The sequence below is a fragment of the Arachis ipaensis genome, chromosome B6, assembly GCF_059453495.1.
Source record: "Arachis ipaensis isolate K30076 ecotype BB chromosome B6, ASM5945349v1, whole genome shotgun sequence".
In the NCBI taxonomy this organism is placed as follows: domain Eukaryota; kingdom Viridiplantae; phylum Streptophyta; class Magnoliopsida; order Fabales; family Fabaceae; genus Arachis; species Arachis ipaensis.
The window spans coordinates 40,822,674-40,836,023 of NC_142441.1; the positions used below are offsets into that span (position 1 = coordinate 40,822,674).

The 13,350-nt window shown below is 31.6% G+C and overlaps 1 pseudogene across 1 annotated transcript; it reads right to left on the minus strand.

Annotated features, from left to right (window-relative positions):
- Positions 1-508: 508 nt before the first annotated feature.
- LOC107648149 (uncharacterized) lies at positions 509-3,352 on the minus strand (annotated as a pseudogene). The gene is made up of 3 exons (XR_015885677.1): positions 2,508-3,352; positions 2,300-2,466; positions 509-1,572 (listed from the first exon to the last, which is right to left on the minus strand). The product of XR_015885677.1 is annotated as an uncharacterized LOC107648149 (transcript).
- Positions 3,353-13,350: the final 9,998 nt, after the last annotated feature.

Sequence of the window (13,350 nt, forward strand, 5' to 3'; positions counted from 1 at the left end):
TACCCCTAAAAAATGTACAGAGAATACTTAGCTTTAACTTATTGATAACATTACCTCTCAATACAGTCATGCTGAACGAGATGTTGCTCTTCATATTGCCTCGGTTCATCCAAATCACTAGCACCAAATATTACCCTATAAGAAAATTAAAAAAAAAAAAAAAAAAAAAGATTGGACTGAACACATTAAGCATAGAGCCATCAGAAAGCCTGACGTTACTTCATTAAGATCATGTAACGTAAGATCAATGAATCTAATAAGATTGATTTCTCATAGATTGATGGTTGTGCTAGGCTTCCCTCACTTCAAGCTAAAGTCACTTCTATTAAAATTAGACCAAGCATCACTTTTCTAGTCATGGTATATTAACGATGGTTCTATTTGTTAGCTGTTTTTTTTTTTTTTTTTTTTTTGGGAAAACTATGCAGTTTCCAAACAGCAATCTAAATATACTACTATGTACTATCCAATCCTAAAATTTTGGCAGTGATCTTGAAACGTCCTGTTATAATAGGAACTCAATATTCCTGGTATGTCAACTTTATCATAATGTTTGTATTCTGGGAAATTTGTCCTTAACAATTTCCCTCCTTCAGACTGGAAATGCAAGAGTTGTTAAGGAACATTATTTGAAGCAGTGTTCAAGTACCAGTACGCCCTAGTTGTAACATCCACATTATCATCATCATTTTCATTCCCATGGGCTGTAACAATGTCAATGTTTTCGTGCTCAACATAACTATGCCGCTTGACTCTCAACTTACAATCCACTAACTTCATTCTGAGATCATTTTGATTCTTTGAAAGTTAACCGGGAAAACACAGACCCTCTTTTTCAGGTTGTCAGAATACAAACCCTTGGCTGGCTGTGGTTCACAATGATTACTTCCAGGTTTGGACTGAAAGCCAGTTGCATCTGACAAGGTAATAGCAGCCAAGGACGACTTATCTAATCCAGAGCATGGACTTCCATCTGAAGAAGTGACTGAATCCTCCATTTTCTTCTGGTTACATCCTTCATCACTCAGATTAGACACAAGTGGTAATTGAGGCACAGGGATAGTAGACAATTTGTTGTCAACAAATATACCTATCTCTGTCTGTTCTGTACATTCACCAACAGCAAACCCCTCTTCTTCAGGCTCAGCAGAATCTGGTAAACACAAGGGTATATATTCTTCAGTGTCTTCTGCAGAAAAATTGAAGTTTTGTTTCTTTGATTGCATGGCAACCAGCTCATGTGATTCGCTACAAGCAGCAGTGAAATCCTTAGGTTGCAACTGAATGATGGAAACCAGGATTTTCAGGATCATAGGCATCATCAGAATGGGTGATTTCAGATTTTCCACAAGCAATAGATGCCAAAAATGTTTCCACTTGTAGCTCTAAAATATCTGAACTGCCATGATTTTTGTCAAGCTTCCTTCTGAAGATTTCAACCTCCGCAAACTTCCCTTTCTTCCCCACATCTTTTATAGACTTGTAACCCTGTTTTTATTCTTCCTTTTTTTTACATGAAGTTCTTGGGACTTCAAGCTTTCTTGAACTGAACAACTGCAGAAGGCTCTCAATCTAACATCAAAATAATAAGAATCATAAAACTATACATCATCTGGACACAAACAATCAACAAGAAATGGATACAAAGGCACCAAATCCTTAAACGTTGTAAGAAACAAATATGGCACACGAGTGTAAATTTCAAGATCTATAATATCTTTAGATATTCATAAATGTTAAATCATCAATTTTCACTACTTTGGACATTCTTTATATGTCATATGTCAATGCTTATCATTCTAAGCTCCATCATAAAAAAATTGCAGGCCCCCTACCAATACATAACATAATTAGTGACATCCTTTCATTTTATTGATGTGTAGTTAGAGGGACCATTTGAATATTAACTTCATTCCCTTCTCCACCATAGTTGTTATCCCATTTATAATAAAAAAAGAAGACTAGAAATAGATCAAGTAGGTTATTGGAGAGGATTTTCCAATTAGTTTGCCCATCAGAATAGAAAAATTTGTCCAAGTTGAGTAACCCACTTGCTCTTGTGTAGTTGTGTGAGCCATGTCCAAAGTGTGTCCAAGCATAATAAATAAATAGTTGAACATATACATATGCATGCCCTATGTGTGTCAAACACATGGACGCCACTATGGCACTACCATTCTTGTCACAATGCTTTGTAGCAGGCTATCCTACACAGATGGATAAACACAATAACTTCTCACTCTAGTATATCAAGGAACATGAAGCATAAATGTCAACCAAAACCTGTAAACAAGCACACCTGCTCCTTAGTGAGACCGAAGTTGAATTTGTGGGAACCAAAGTAGTTATCTTGAATGGCACCATAAAACTCATCTTCAGATAAAGGATCACAGTGCCATATTATTTTGAATTTAACTGCTTAATATAAAGAATAGAATCTCGAATTAAACAGATCAGCATAAGAATTTTCTTAAAGTGATCACTGATCTTTAAATCAACAGAAACAACAAAAGAACATCTGAACTGGAAAAAAAACAAATGAAATAGGAATATATAAATTGGCACCTGCACAGGGAATGACCTTCCTGTTGAAACATATGCCTGTGGAAAAATGTTCATGCCACCATCTGATGTTGCTTCAAAAATCTCATAAAGTTTTCTTTCTTCAAATTCAAAAAGAAACAAAGGCATTCCTTCCTTTACGTTTCAAACAAAATCAGAGTAACCAACAGGTAGCCCAAACAATCTCTTCTCAAAACATTCTTGCAAAGTACTTCTATTAGACATGAAGATTGCACCAAACTCAGGAAAACCTCCCAGCACCTTGTTTCTTTTGTTCAATTTCCTCGACCTCATGTCTGCCCATACATAAAAAACCGCTAAAGGTGATTCAAACCACAACAAAAATCCACAAGCCTTACTACCTAGCATTCCATACTAACAGAAAACAAATTCCAAAATACGCATATTACATGCTTCTTTTGATATTTCTAAACTAGACTCAAATAAATTAATCTTGAACCTAGTAATTAGTAAATCACATTCATAATCACATTACAGCTAAATTTATAAACACACGAGTCATGAACCATTAAGTAAACAAGTGGCTCTTGTAATTCTAAACTAATAACACACACTTCATTCCCTAAAAGAAAAGAAAAATGCTGCACAATGCTATGTCTATCAAAAACGAAATCAGTGCCCAATTCTCAGCAACGAATCAACATTTCTCGCAGAGACTTGCCTCTTTAGAATCACTTTCTAACAAAAAGAAAATAAAAAACCTAGATCAATCTCCTTTCATACATTTCATCCGATTCTGAAGTCGCAAATGATAAATGGAACCTTTCGCTGCGAAGAGTATATACCTTTAACTTTTAACTTTTAAGTCGCTAATTGGAAGATCCTATGGCATCTTTTGATTTTAAAATTAATTAAAATGGATATAAATGGTTTATTTAGGCGATTTTTTATTTTAATAAATAAAATAAATATAATAATTACTGAAATAAATAATTATAAAATTTATTATCGAAATTTGTCACCCTCTCTTATAAGATATATGGACGTGACACGTGTATATCTCATTTACATTATAAACGAGATATGTGGAAGCTTATCTTATTTACACTGTAAACAAGATAAGAGAGGACGACGGTTATATATACAACTCGTTCACACGTTTGACTAGGTACCAGTTTAAACTTTACAACCACTTTCTCCTCTCTTTTACCCCTTTCTCACCATATAATCGATAAATACGACGATGGTGTGCGCAGCTGGAAACGACAGAGATATCAACAGGCTGAACGAGACTTCGCATTACACCGGGGCAGCCAACTTTGCAGTTAGTTGTGTTTTGTTGAATTTTATGCAATCCCATATAGATATATGTGTGTATGTAGTCATGGTTAGGGTAATCGTCAAGAACTAGAATATTGTTTGTATATAGGAATAGATCACAGGTAAAAATTCAGAACTCTCTTTTATTTCACTTGTATTAAGTTGTTACAACATAATTATTAGTTTGGAACTCTATTTTATTTCTTTTAGTTTCGTCAAATTCATAATTAGATTTTTTACATTTTTTTAATTTAATTATTATACTCTTTTTAATTTTATAATTTGATTTTTTTTATGTCAAATATATTAAAACTAACAAAATGATACTTTTCTGAAAATATATAACTAAATTATGTTCTTAATTATAAAATCTATAATTTATAAAAAGGTATTTATTTAATATTAATATTTTTTATATTGAAAAGATCTAATTACAAAACTTAAAATAGTGTAGGAATCTAATAAAAATAATATAGAAAACTATTTAAAAATTTAGTGATATCATAAGGACCGTTAAACTTAAAAGAACCAATAAAAGTTTTAAAATTACTTATTGATAATTGTGAATATATATTTTTTTTTCAAAGGCCTCGGCGCCTCGCTTTCTACTGCCCCAGCGAGTGAGTCATACCCTTCCTCCATCCGACGCCATCGTCCCGAATTTGAAGGAGGCTGGATTCGGCGACATAATGCCTCTCAAGAATTTTACATTCGACAATGTCCTAATTACGGCATTCGTAGAGCAATGGCGTCAGGAAACCCACACGTTTCATCTCCCGTGGGGTGAGGTCACTATCACCCTGTAGGATGTGGTGTACCACCTAGGTCTACGCGCCCACAGGGACCTGTTAGGGGTGCTTTCGTGACTTCGGTAGATGGTACCAGACGGAGACGTGGTAGTTGGTGGAGCAGCTGCTGGGTGCCAGGCCTCCGGTGGCTCCACAGCAGGCGGCGTAAAGGAAGGAGTCGTTTACGCTGAAACTCGTATGGCTGCAGAATCGTGTCCAGTAGATGTCCCCTATGGATGACCCAGAGACCCTCTGATAGTACACTAGATGCTACATCATGTTAATGATCGAAGGACATCTAATGACGGACAAGTCCAACAACTTGGTCCACCTGCGTTAACTCCCACTTCTTGAGGATTTTGGGCGGTGTCGGACGTTGTCTTGGAGCTCGGCCGTACTGGCCTTGACGTACCAGTCACTGTGCTCGACAGCAGACCGAGACGTCATGGACATTGCTGGCTGCACTCTGCTGTTGATGTCCTAGATATACCTGAGATTTTCTTAGTGGTGTCCACCGGAGTGAGCCATCTACATGTATCCTATGGCTACGAGGTAACAACTGTTTATTAATTTATTTAGTAATCAATTTGTAACTTCTTACGACCTTCTGCATAATGAACTACTTTTATTCTTTTGATTGGTATCAGGTTGGTTGGACTGCATCAGTAGAGCAGAGATCAGCATGAGGCCAGGATCCTCCGATGGAGAGTATCGATCGACAGGTTGCGATTCGATGAGGTTAGTACCATGTTTGACACCACCACATTTTCATTTTAGTCCTTTATGTTGCATTCGTTTATAAGTGCTAACTATTATTTATATCACGGTTCTCTACAGGTAGGGATGGAATTAGCCAGGTCAGGCCAGGCTTTGCTCTTAACAAGCATGACCTGTCATGTAGTTGATTGGCCTGAGCCTGACCTGCAGCCTGCTATAGGCTTTTTTCAAAGTACTAAGTCTGACCTGTTATTCAGCATGGCCTGGTCTAAAGCCTGTTAAAAGGTCTGCTAATTTTTTTTATAAAAATAAAAATATTATTTTTTAATAAACATATTTATATGTAAAATGTCATATTTAATATTTATAAGAATTTTTAAACTTTAAAGTATTTAAAATATACAAAACTATTTATAATTAAATATAATAAATTTAAAATATCTCATAATTTTGCTAATAATAAAAAAACTATTTATATATGTAATTATGTATTAAAAGGCCCAGGCAGGCCTAACAGGCCAATAAGGCTAATTAGTGAGCCTGGGCTTGACCTATTAATATAATAAGGCTTTTATAAGAGCCTGAGCCTGTGCCTATTTTATAACAGGCCAGGCCAGGCTGTAGGCCCCTGGTAGGCCGTTTGGCCTTTTTCCACCCCTATCTACAGGCTTTGTGCCTTCCTTGGTTCGTTGAGGAGGAAAAGTGGGGGACATGGATGGCAGTCGTCCTACTACAATAAAAGGATAAAACCATCATAAAAGGACTATCTACACTAAGCATCGTCTGTGGGTTGATTAGGACAACCCCTTCTAGTAATAGGCAGGATATTACTGTTGCCGTCTTGTGCCACTGTTATAAGCAACATCCCACCGTATCTGCCATATAGATGCGTGTCATCGACAGAAACAAACGGCTTACAATGCTTGAAAGTCTCAATACAGGATGGAAAAGTCCAAAATACTTTATCGAACATGCTACAGTCACGTACCAGAAGGTGCCCATCGTAGTACGGTGCTGCCCATAGCTCAAAATAGTTCCCGGAAAACAACTCTGCAGCGCCTGAAGTAGTGTTCGACACTTTATTGTATGACTCCTCTCAACCCCCGTAGATCTAAGCAATTGCCTTCTACTTTGCCATCCAGACCTTTCTGTAGGAGAGTTTGAAGTAATAGCTCTGTTGGACCGCACCTTGCAATACAGGGATGCTGTCGGAGGGGTTGGACTGTATCAACGGCAAGATGACCTTACAGACGAGACTGCTACCTAACTGTCGATGGTCCTAGGACATGGTGGGTGCTAAATAAGTGTGCGCTCCACCAACCCTTCGGACCTCCCTGACGAAATAAAACAGCCATGTTTAGGCATCATGGTTCAAAAGTACTTAATATATGACAACCATAAATGAGTAAGTACGCCTCAATTAAACTTGAACTTACCAGTATCCGAGGTTCTGTCGAAGGGCAACATAGAGACTCCATGGACAGCCAGTTGCAGATTAACGACATTGCACATGATACTTTAATCGGTCCAATTTGATCACCTGGTACTTTGCACTCCAGCGAATACTGTAGTTCTTCACACCCTGCATCACTGCATCTCGGCATTTGAATCTGTCACCGACCCGAAACTCTACCCCACTGTCTAGGTTATAATCCTCCTCTCCCATGTTGGAAAACGAAGTTTTCTCATGCATGGCGTCCATATCCAACGTATGATAGTGACTTGGTACATCTGATAGCGCTAGAATTGGGTGGGGGGAGGCAAAACATAGCACACAGCTGTCTCGGCAGGCGTCTCCAGTACAACTCCTCGTCATCACTCCCATCAGAAGAATCACTGTCACCACTATCGACAACGTACTCTTCATTAGAGTCTTCCTCACCTATTTCCATGTCCGCCATTGGAATGGCGACATGAATGGTGGTGGTACAAGAGGCCGGTCGTCCTATACATAGGTCGAGTGTACAGAACCACCACCACCAACATCTCCAACCTCGATAGAAAGCTCCATCACTTGCTCCACCATGATTCTCCCATGGATGTCGAACATGAGTCACACATACTCGTCCCTTAGAAGCCGAAATATTCGAAACCCGAAAACTCTGTTACCCAACAGTGCTAGCAACCTATACCCTACCCTTCCGACCTCCCTCGTTTCTGTGCCACCAAGGTTGCTCAAAATCAAACTCTTCAACTCGGACAACAAATTCACGCATTGAATGCACAACAGAATCGAGTTCTCACACTCAAATATCACCCAATTGTCTCAATTTCTCATACGATAATTGGGATAAACAAACACAACTATGTATATGCTATTACTAGCCATTGTTGCCTTCTTTTTGTGAGAAAAACGGGACAGAAGAATATATGAAAAGAATGTGGAAAATGTCAAGAGTTAGACATCATTTTATAGCTGTTAGAAATTTGTCTCATTGTATCTCGTTAACATTGTGAACGAGATAATTTTACACGTATCTCGTTTACAATATGCGAAAAATTATCTCATTTACAGTGTAAACAAGATAAGAGAGGGCGACGGATTTCGGTAATAAATTTTAAAATTATTTATTTCAGTAATTATTACATTTATTTTATTTATTAAAATAAAAAATTCTTTATTTAGATGAGTTTCTAAAAAAAGATATATTATTTAAATTTTATAAAAAATATAAATAATTTGATATTTAATGTTTTTATATAATTTTTTATTTATTTATTATATTTAAATATAATAATATAAAAAAGATTTTATTATATAAAAAATATTTGTTTTTTGAAAAAAAGATCTTATAAAAAAATATCAATTATATCTTTTTTAAAAAATATTTTTTTATTTTTAATACTTTGTTTTTATTTTAAAAATTTATTAAATATTCTAAAAAATAAAAAAATTATTAAAAAATTTTTTTATTACAGTCTAACTACACATTCAAACATTTTCGTATCTAAGTCCAACTAAACAAGTCCAAACTCAACAAAAACCACTTTTATTATACCTGCGTGTACACACACACGTTTCAATAACGCTTCTGCTTCTTAGTCTTTGTCTTCGTGCTCTTCGCCTTCCTCCTTCTTCTTTTTCGCGTTCCTTCTTTTTTTGTGTGTATTTTTTCTCAATCGTCATTTTTTATTGTTGCTGCATTTTTTCTTTTCCTCCTTTTAATTGAGGTTCATTTAGATCCAGAAATGAATCGAAGTTAGTTCAGATTTGGTGAATACTTAACAGTAGTATCAAGTGAACCTAACTCAATTCACAAATGAACCGAATTCGATTTAGATTTGAACAAAAAGTGATAAACATAAAACATTCAATCAGCAAGAAAAGCACATTTCAATTCATTTCTCCATGCAAATGAACTCGATTAAACTAAGAGATAATCCGAATTTCTTAAGGAATAACAGATTTGGTGAATACTTAGAAGTAGTATCAAGTGAACCTAACTCAATTCACAAATGAACCGAATTCAATTCAAATTTGAACAAACAGTTAAAAAATTACTTAAAGAATAAAAAATTTGGTCAATACTTATCAGGAGTATCAAGTGAACCTCAATTAACACACAAATGAACTGAAATAAACTAAGAAATGAATCGAAATTATTTAATGATGGCATCAGAAAAAATCAGAACTAATAAAGATATTAGCAAAATGTTGGTATTGTTGGTGATGACGATAACAAAAAAGAAAAAAAAAAAAGAAGAACACGTAACATTGGAAAGGAGGAGGAAGAGGGAAGAAGAACCTGCGTGAATTTAGAAGGAGGAGGAGGAGAAGGAGGAGGAGGAGGAAGCGCGTGATTTAAAAAATTGTTATAACAACTTGATTAGATTTGGTTAAGTATATTTTGCTTGAATATAAGGCTTTTTTTTTTTCTTAACTTAATAACACTAAAAGAACACAAAATATTTAATACCGAAATTTATCAATAATTCTTCCATAACGTAGCTCGAGAAAACCTAAAAAAAATTTCCAAAAAAAAAATAATGAAGGGAGAGTAGAGAAGATAAGAACAAATAATAAAAAATGAATCTTTTCGATATTTTTTAATAATTAAAATTTAAAAGAATAAAGTGTGATGTCTAATTTTTATTTTTTTTATTTTTTTTATTATACTTATAAAATTAAAAATAAAAAATTATATTTTATCTTTTTAATTATTAAAAAAATTAAGAAAATTTATTTTCCAAACAATCAGATATTTTGAAGGCAGAATTGGAGAGGCTAAATTTTCTTTTATTATTATTATTTTTTTTCTTGTGGATTTCGGCGGGAACCATACCACGATTAGCAAGATTGTAAACAATCATAGAAAGTGGCAATGTGCAATCCGCCAATCCCACATTTGCTCCCAACCCCGGTGCCTTACTCCAGCTGTCCAGCATTTCCTTAGGTGGCTACGTACTGCTGCTCGTTTTTTTTTAAGGTGGTATTGTAACCAAAATATTCAGAAAAAAAGTAGAGTGTATTTTTGTTGTTTTAAGTTTATTAAAAATTTTAAAAATATTTTTAAATTTTATTTTATTTTAAAATTTTTTAATTTATATTAAATATATGTTTGATAACTGAATTTTTTAAAATTTTAAGATTAATTCAATAATAATGTACAATGACAATTATCTTTAATTTATTAGTATTAGTAGTTATTCTTATAAAATTGTTATTTAATTGGTTCTAATTTTTTTGAAAAATTAATTTTTATGAGTATATTTAATGTAAATCGAAAATTTTTATAATAAAATTAAAATAAAATAAAATTTAAAAATATTTTTAAAATTTTTAATAAAATTTAAAAACAAAAAATATACTTTATCTTTAAAAAATTATTATTTAATAGATAGATTTAAGAACCGAACAAAAGGTTGAAAATAAAAATAATTGCAATAAAACTGTTAAAATAATTTATTAAATAAGATTTGTATTCTTGCTCTGAATAAATATTATCCAATTAAAAACCGTATTATAAAATTTTTAGTTTGATAAAATTTTTATTTTTAAAAGTAGTTTATAAAAATTAATTTTTAAAAATTAATTTTTTAAAAATTGTAATATTTATATTTAGTAAATTAAATTAAAAATAATTTTTAATAAATACAAATAACAATAAATATATTTGATAAAATAACTTTTAAAATTTAAAAATATTATAATAAATATTAATGTAAGAATTTAATTTAAAGATTAATTGATATATAAAGTTATATTAGATTTTTTAATTTTGATAAAAAAATTTATTTTTTAAAAATACACCCATATTTTAAAAATTATATGTACAAATATATGATTTTTTTATTTATCAAATATAAAACAAAAAATGTATACTTTTAAAAGCACAAATACAAACACATCTTTAAAAAATTTTACTAATTAAACCAAATTTTAATGAACGTCTGAGTTAGAGTTTATTATTAATTACTAATGTGGTTATAACAAACAAAAATAATTTTGACATTCAAAAATGTTATCTGTAATAAAAATTAATATAAAAATATATGTATTATTTAATTTATTTTTAATATATATTTAGTATTCAATATATATATGATGTTATATGACATCCAATGATAAATATTTTTTAAACAAATAAACAAGAGCCACCACTCACATAAACATCACAAAAACAACTTTTTCTAAAGATGCCTACGTGACAAAATCTAAATCATACATTCTAAAACCACACTTTTCACTATAAAACACTTAAAACTGTAGCTTTTTATAAGAAAAAGCGTTACCTAATGGAAAAAAATAAATTAAAAGATTTAAGAGAATAAATTATTAAATTATCAAATTTAATAGATCAAAAACTAATGATTTTAACTAATGTTAATTGTAATGACACCGAATTCCTAAAATCAATACAAAATGATTTTTCTCAAAATCTTTATTTTACTATAAGTTTTATTGAAGGACTTCAAAAACCTGAAAAAACTTATATTTCACACGGAATTTCTAAAAAATGCTACCATGGAAATGATTCCCCACATCTTTATCATACTTTTAACCCACAATTAAATTCTATAGTAGATATGCTCGAAGAAGTTTTAGTATCCATAAAATTTCAAAGAAATAAGGAAAAAGAGGAACCTAATAAAAACGAAATCAAACAGATATTAAATAAATACTTTCAGAAAGAGAATCCCAAAGAAGAAAATTTTCAAAATATAATCAACATAACAGAATTAAAAGTAAAACCACCATTGAAATTATGAATATCGAAGAAAAATTAGAAGAAGTTACAATGCTTTTTAAACAATTAAAAATGGCTCAAGAAAATAATATTATGGAACAGGGATTTCAAATAGAAGAAGAATTAGTAAATTCTGAAAATATAGAAAATGAAGAACACATCCTAGATTATTCAAGTGACGAAGAACTAGCAATTCCAATACAAGTAAAAAACGAAGCTGGAACATCTAAAGATAGTCAATCTCAATTTAAATGGGAAACAGGTTTTGAAAATTTTGCTTTTAAAAAGGGATTTATAAATAAAGATTCAAAATATACAAAAATACCATCAAAATACGTTCCTAAAATCCAGGAAATGGAAGAAGAAAGAATGCTCGATTTAGATTGTAAAAAGAATGAAAAATAAATTTTCGAGAACTGGTTGAATTCCTTCTTATTAGAAGCCTTTACTAATCCAAAACTTAGTGAATTGTCTGGAAGAGATATTTGGAATTACATAGGGTTTCATACTAAAAGAACTGTAAGAGATTATATGACATCAATAGAAAACCAAATAATATAAGAATTAGCAACAAAAACAACAGCTTATGATAAGATATTACATATAATGATGATTCTATATAAAGAATTTTTTGGAAAAAATATTATAGATCATAGACAAGAAGTCTATAATAAAGAATATCAAGAAGCAAAAAACCATTTAGCTAATATTCAGATATATGATTTATGTAATCTTATATATGTGAATATAGAATACATTATTATAAATTAAAAGAAGAAGATAAAGACCATTATCTTAGTATGTATATAACAAAACTTCCATATCCTGCTAATGAATTTATAATGGGAAGATTTATAAGAGAAATAAATAGAGGGACAATTGAAAATAATTTTGGTGGGGCAACCTCTGCAATAAGAGAGGAAATAAAAGAACGTTGTATGCAAGAAGCGACTCAAAAAAGATTTGCAAATATAATTAGAATTTGCTGTCAGGATAATGAAGAGATACCTCAAAAATATGGTCTTAATAAAAATTTTCAAAGAAAAAGAAAATATCAATTTAGAAAAAGAAAATACTATCCAAACTGGAGAAAAAAGAGATATTTTAGAAAAAGAATTAACAATAAAAACAAAAGACAAAAAAAATGACTATTGCCCAAATAAAAAAGAAAATTGTAAATGTTGGTATTGCTAAGAAGAAGGACACTATGCAAATGAATGTCCAAAAAAGAAGGATAAAAAGGACCTTACCAAACAATTAGAAATTGCTAAGTCTTGTTTTATGGAACCATTAGAGGAATCAGATGATAACTTAGACTATATTTTTGAATATGTCTCGGAAATAGACTCAGAGACTGAGTAATAATGCTACATTTATTACTATAAAAATAACAGAAAAGTTTTTAAATGCTTTCATAGATACGGGAGCGACACAATGCTTTGCTAGTACAAATATAAAACTTGATTGGAAAAAATTAAAGAAACCATTAAGAGTTAGAATAGCTGACAAATCAATACATAAAATTGACCAAAAAGCTGAAATGGCTGAAATATTTATTCAAAATTATAGATTCATTGTTCCATCCATATATATACTAGATTCTGGAATGGATTTTATCATAGGAAATAACTTCTTAAAATTATATCACCCATTCATTCAAGAATTAACATATATAGTTTTAAAAGCTCCACACGATTCTTCAATAAATCAAAAATCAAAATGTATAAAAATACCAACTACTACTATAGATAAGATCTTAAAATTCAAAATATTTTCTATATTAGAAACATGTTATTTAAATTTATATTTTCAGA